Raw genomic sequence first — 7,620 nt, 5'->3', positions numbered from 1 at the left:
TAGTCACTTTTGAAACGAGTTTTAGACATTTACTGGCAACGCGCAAGGGCGGAATACTTGAGAAACTTATTCGTTTTTTAGATATAGGCAACACGTATGATTTCTCACTGTTCATGCATAAGTCATTTTTCCTACCCCATTCAAATATGGATGTTAAGTCATTATTCAATCTTGAGCATAAATCGTTTGTCCCCTCATGATTTCCCGACAAATATAGTTGGACATCATCAGCATATGCATGCATATGAGCATGCTGGCATGCATTAAATATGTCATTAATAAAAATACTAAAAAGTAGTGGACCCAAGATAGAGCCTTGGGGTACCCCTGCCAAAAGTGGTTTTAGACCTGAAGTTTCGGAGCCGACTTTGACAAGCTGGGATCTACCCGTCAGATAACTTCGCATGAGCCGCACTGCGGAGTCATCAAAACCAAAATAATTTTTTAATTTTGAGCACAGCAGGTCATGGTTCACAGAGTCGAAGGCTTTTGAGAAGTCAATCAGGCTTAATAAAGTCAACTGGTTTTTGTCAAAGGGTGCCCTGACGTCGTCTAAAATTTTTATGATAGCCGTGGAACAACTGTGCTTTGATCGGAAGCCTGACTGGAATGGTGATAGCAGACTATGTTTGCAAACATGGTCTTGAATTTGTTCCGACAACAATATCTCAAAGACTTTCGCGAGTGCTGGCAAAATGCTGATAGGCCGAAAGTCACTAGGACAATCTGCAAACTTAGTTTTTGCAATAGGTATAACCGTGGCAATCTTCCACATATCAGTGAAGCAGGAGGTAGTAATACTGTGGTTGATAATATGCGTCAATGTAGGAAGAATGTACGGGGCAATTATTTTAACAAATTTGAGCGGTATATTGTCCTGATCGATTGCGTTGGACCTTATTTTATTTATGCATCTCGCCACATCAAGTTCCGAAACAGCTGTAAACTCAAATACTTGACAAACAGGAACCACATATAAGGGAGGGGTTGAGAAACTGGTATTAAGACAAGACGGGTTAGCTTGGCTCACAAAAGCTGCATTAAGATCTTCAGGATTAAGGGAACAGTCAGAACTCTCACTCACATGTACACGAAGTTTTTTCAGATTACGCCACAAAACATGATTTGGCAACGATATATTCAACATTTTACTGTAGTATCTGCATTTTTCTCTCCTAATATAGGCTGTGGTCTCATTTCGTGTAAGTTTGTATGCACGCCAATTTGCGTCGCTTCGGTTTTTCTTCCAAAGGGAATAAAGCTTATTGCGCTTGATAATCATAGCACGGACGGATCTATTAAACCAAGGGCAAGAGGAAGATCTGTTGCTATATACCCGAGATGGAACGTGAGTTGTATAGAGGTATAAAATAATTTCATTTAAAAATCTCAGCTTTTCATGCACCGAACTCAAGCTCCAACAAGTAGACCAATTTATGCTGGAGATATCTCCAAGAAGGTTATTTACGTCCAGTCGGCGATAATCTGGTGAAATGGATGGTCTAGCTACTGCACTGTGGTTATCCAGCACTACATCAAATGAACAGAAAATTAGATCATGGTCTGAGATAAAGGATAATTGATCAAAACTTAAAACTTTAGACGTATCTGACACAATGAAATAGTCAAGAAGGCTGGGCCAGCAGTTCTGTCCATACCTTGTTGGTACGCACACATTAACCACTTCAAGACCAACACTTGAAACATCGTCTAACAAACGGCAGGTATACGGGTCACTACATAAGATATTAACATTAAAATCTCCGCAGATAATTATATCCGTGTAATCAACTGCGACCGAGGACAACATTGTAAAATATTCCTTCACGTTGCACAATTTATTTGGGTTATAGACGCACGAAAAAGGACTTTGGACATTGAACTAGACACTTCAACTAGCAAGTTCTCAGTGACGCCAACAGCAATACTTGATATGATTCTCGACTTGAGATGTTTTTTACAATACATAGCAACACCACCACCTTTCTTTACCTTTCTATCCATCCTATAGAGTACGTATCCCTTTATGCTAAAATGGTCATCAAGTATTTCAGGTTTAAACCAAGTCTCGGAAAAACAAATGATATCAACACTAGATTGTTCAAATATCGCTCTGACTACATCCACCTTTTCACCATATAAACTACGAGCATTAAAGTGCACCACGTTGAAACCTTTATGGTGCCTGCATAGGACATTAAGCAAAGCTAGGCTATTATTCGCAATGCCATTCGCATTTCTACTATCTCCAAAGATATATATATATAGATAACAAAATACTCGTATTCAAACTGAAAAAAAAACAAATGCCTAACACAAAAAAAAAATTGCTTTGTTAAGCGCTACAAATGAATGAATGTCCGATCGCGTATTGCTGAAATAGGATGGATAAACGATACCAAGTGCTGACTAGGTGAAAAGTGTGAAGTAACTCCGCCAGCAGGCGAATCCGAGAAAACCTTTATAGACATCCGCAGTGAAGACGTCTTTCAAACTAACCATTGCACAATGTGTCGTGTAGAAAAAGCTAGCTGGACAAAATTATTTTATGAGATTTCCGTTTCTTATGTAGTCATTTATTACAACTACGTCATTTTTTTCAGCCACATGTTCTTTTTTTTATTTTTTTCCAAAATTTTACTTCATATGCATACATTTACTTATTTCATATACAGTAACTCATGTGAATAAGTGACATAGATCCAAACAAATTTTAAGAAATTAAGAATATTACTTTATTTTACTTAAATTGAATGGACTACAAATCTCAATACTCTAAAAAATTCTAAAAATTCGGAAAACAATAAAAAAAATTTTATGAAAATTAGTCGTTTTTTTCCAACATTTTTTAAATATAATTTAGTTTTTATTATAGATCGTGACAAATTTTCTTATGGGAAATTAACTAAAATATGAAAATTCGTCGGATTTTTCAAATATTTTTTAAATATAATTTAGTTTTTGTTATAGATCGTGACAAATTTTCTTATGGGAAATTAGTTAAAATAAATTTGCGAAAGCGAAAATTGTAAGAATTGTCCAGAAAGGGGTGTCTACTTATTTATGTGAGTGACTGTACATATGTACATACATATTTTGTATTTATTTGAGTATTTAACCGTGGCACTACCATTTTTACAAAATTTTTTTATAGTAACAGTCAGTTACAATAATAATAATAACAATGTAAATAATTAAATTAATTATCTGAAAATTACTTATTACAAAAACTTAAAAGCAAAGTATCATACAAAGTAGAAATTACAAGAGATTTAAATTAAATAAAACATGTCCAACAAAAAGTTATAGGATAGGTTATCTTTTATAATTATGTTATTATTCGCTATCATCACTTTCATTCGATGAGTCACTTGTGGAATAGTCATGAGCAATAGCAACACTACTGTGAAAGCTTGAAACAACTGGGGTATTTATTGACTCCTCAACATTATCGGGGAACAGTAAATTTAAGACTTCTGAAGTCAGACTTTTAAATTTTGTCTTAGGTATCTCCCTAAAACTGTTAACTAAATGATCCGATGTTATAAGCAACATATTCATAAGATCTCTATTCGTGGCTTCACGCGACTGCTTTTGTGTGATATCATCCCTGAATCGTCTCAAATCTTTGTTACGGGCTTCCTGTGCTTCCTCAGAAAGTTGACCAATAGGTAAAATTCCTGATTTTATAATATCAGTACTACGCACTAAGATTTTATGAACTGTAACAAGCTTATTAAAGCATGTATAGTTTTTTAGTCTCGACCGCAAATTTTTCAAATCTTTGGATATTTATATTGTGCCCAGATGCTAGTGCGCAAAAGAGAGTGTTGAATCTTTTGATGAGCGTTACATCCAATCCCGTAATCTCAGCACTAGCTTCAGAATTTTCGAAAAACCTACGAGCAGTGTTGCCGTCATTGGTATTGCCGAAACCTGATTTGGTTTATCTACTATCAATCCAAGTAAACTTTAAATTTATTCTGGATTTCCGTAAATTTATTCTGTAGAACGTAGCCTTGCACTCTCTTTATCTGCCTCATTCCTAAGCTGCCATTTTTTTACTTCGAGGCGATAACTTATGTGAAGCAAGCATTTAAAACATCTTATCCATGCATGGAGAGTAGACGAACCAAAACCAAGATTATCTTGGTTAGGCGTAAAGTCCCGTAACTCATTATTCATATCTTTTGGAGTGGCACCACAAATATAACACTTTTGTGCGGAAAAAGTTTCAGTCAAACCATTGCAAACTTTTCCGTCAATCATTGTTAGAAGCATATTGTGATTTACGGAAACTTGTATTCTTCGAGCATGTAGTTTGCTGGCAACAACGCATTTATTTCCTCTAAAACTTTGTTCGTTTCAAAAAGAATAAAATCTTTTGTTTCTTTAGAAAAAATAAATTTAATTGGACGACGATACACGGTAGAAGAAGTTCGAGGATTCTGCCAAACAATGTTACCTTTTTCATCCTGTAATTGAAGAGGAACGAAAGAAAATATAAACAAATACTGATCAGGGTCAGAACTGCATGTAAAATTTTGCTTATATGTGCTATGGCCAGAGCTTCCATCGCAACCCCACTTACTGATTAAAGTATACGTCAAGTTTGTAGGTAATAAACTAACAAAAACTTCTTGATTTGCTAAAAATAAACGCACAACAGTTTTATCTAATACGGACTGGACTTTAATTTCCGCACGTGTTTCACCCACATCAATTTCATTTGGATAGCATTCTGCCTTAGCCTTTCTTAGACTATAAAATGATGGATAAACCTTATGGCCTGCCTTGATGCTCCACTTCCGAGTCGTTTTCTACCCATGAGTCGTCGACTTGCTATCTAAGTAGTATGCTAAAGCTTCTACATTGCTCAAGCATCTTGCATCTGGCTCGCATGTAATCTTTTTGCCGGATATTTGAGTGGTTTCCTGTGATTTTTTTTATAATGTTAGCAACATTTCTGTTGCCGGTCATACGCGTTGATACTTCTGCCGCATAAAGTAACTCACCAGGACTTCTAGATTGCAAGAGGTCATCCACTCGACGCCGTTTGGTTTTTTCACTTCAGCTAACAAAGTTCTTCTTTCGTCTTCTGGGGCGGGGGTTACCTGAAGAAGTGGTTGGTTGGCCTGATGGCAACTTTGAGTCCACCGTTATTGTAAATGTGAGGTCTGGACACGAAAGCCACTCCGAGTTTTTATTCAAAAAACGCTCGTTATGTCTTCCAGAAATGTTCCACTTTTGATCCAGCTTCAACGAATATGCCGATATTTATAAGCTTAAACTTTTTATCGAATACTCGGCTGCTTCGCTTAAATCGTACTTAAGTACAAGAAAACTCAATAATTCTTTATATCTGGTTTCGTTCGAATGTTGAACCCAAATGTCAAAAAACTCCGTTCTTGGTACGCTTATGCCTAAACTGCTTTGTGTTGTTGATTTTCCGACAGGGTGAATAGTTGATGATTGTTGTGCTGCCATCTTAAGTGTCGTTGATCGTTCTGATTTGTTATCAGTTGTGCAGTATTTATATTACATTTAGGTATTTGCGTAGATGCTACCAAATGGGGTTGTTTTGTGTAGCGGTCCTGTGTGGATATACCTGCAATAGGATTGCTTTGTATGTACCTGTTTTTATGCCTTGGTGACTGGTGCGGTAGGTTGTGGCAGGTTGAAGTCAGTGATCTTCGCCTTTTTGCTTTTCTGTTTACCTTGTGCGTTTATTTTTGTATGTTTTATGGCTACCTGTTTGTTCCCTGTACCTGAGAATTGATTTTGCCGTTTGTAGATCAGCTTTAAAGGTTCAAATATCTCGTCGGAGCTGGTACGTACATACATCCTATTTTATATGTAGAGATAACTAAATCTACAAAAAAAATTAAAAATAGATGTGGAAAGAATTCGCAATGGTTTTTTCTTTCGACTATTAGAGAATACTTGCTACTATAACATATGTAAAATTTAGCCCGGATATCCGCGGATGTATGTAACTTTTTTGTCCCTAAATTTAAAAATATAGAGAAAAAATACCTTTTCTTCTTAATAACGGAATGTTAAATATATTGAAAATTCTCCATTTGCGAAAGAGTTACTATTAGAAAATTTTACTTACCTTCGAGCTTAGAATCCATCAAAAAAATTATATAAAAATGTTCACTTTTCCACGCAAGCAAAATATTTACATTTTCGCCCACATACATTTTAAAAATATGATCACCCTAACCTACACTAAATATTTGGAAGAGAAGTGGATACGCACAAAACATAAAAATGCATGCGTCAACCAACCCTTTGCGCATCCAGTGCACTCAACTACAAATACAAAAAACATAATAATTTGAGTGAACGGAGATCAGGAATAAGTCGTGTTACATACATATATCTTGCACGCATTCTAAACGTTTCTCACGCTGCAGTGCATTTGACACTCTGCTTATGTCGTAAGTATGAATGTGTTTATAAAAATCAATATCAACATAATTACGTTCCCACAGGCAGGCAAGCAAGCGAAGCGCGTGCGATATATGACCCACGCTGCTATGTACAAACGTTTACATCGCTGATGCAATATGTATGTACGTATGAATAGTATATAGGAACTTTAATACATAAGAATCTGTTTAGAATATTTTAGTATAAATAAGTCGAAATTTACTGAATAAAGTCAATTCAATCTTGGTGCCGCTTAAATGGCACTTCCCAAATTTTATTCCTTTTAATGTCATCCTACATGGCGATCCTGCCATACAGCCTGAATTAAATTGCAACGGCGAATGGTATAGTCAATGCAACAGTGACAACAAGGGTGCAATTCAAATTTAAAAATTCTTGAATACCACAAAGGAAAGAAGGAAAAATATTTTTGGTCTTTAATACGGATGGCATTCTCGTTAACTGCAACCAAAACGACCACCAACGACGCATAGCGAAGTGGAATAAACGTGGGATAATACCATATGCACTATCAGCTTGTTGGAGGTTCTACGTGGGCTATACAACTTGTTGAAGGATGGCCGGGATTATGTATTATTTGTATTATTATGTTTTTATTATCTAGGTATTTGTAAGATTATAATAGAATTTAACGGCTGCCAGTTTACGGACAAAAATTAGATTTTTGTCAATAAATTTAAGAATTTTTTCCCAGTCTAATTTTTTTAAATGAATGATATAAGTAGTCAGGAAGAATTTGACGCAATATTCTTGCGTTGTGGCAAATTAATTGAGGAAGAAGAAAACAAATTAGAAAAAGTAGTAGGAAAAGCAGTAGAAGTAAAAACAGTAGAAATAATTAAACAGGGCCCTAAGGCAATTACCATAGAAGAATATAGGCGTGTAAATCAGCAACAAAAAATAGAGGTACCAAAGATTCCAAAATCAACCAAAATTAAAAGAAAGAGAGGAGGTAAAAGATTCAACCTTAGAAAAGCGGTAGCAATCTTGTATCAGAAAATTAATTTAATTACAAACACGGAGGAAAAAAATCATTTGAAACCCGAAATAAGAAAAATCAAAGGCATATAAAGTAAGTTTATTTCTATGGAGAGTGCATTGCCTAATGACCTTGATTACGAGGCTATCAACCGCGCTGTTGATAATTTAGAATCCGAGAGT

The sequence above is a fragment of the Eurosta solidaginis genome, chromosome X (genome assembly GCF_040869045.1).
Source record: "Eurosta solidaginis isolate ZX-2024a chromosome X, ASM4086904v1, whole genome shotgun sequence".
Taxonomy (NCBI): domain Eukaryota; kingdom Metazoa; phylum Arthropoda; class Insecta; order Diptera; family Tephritidae; genus Eurosta; species Eurosta solidaginis.
The sequence above is the reverse complement of the archived record's forward strand: the minus strand, read 5'-3'. Positions refer to the sequence as shown.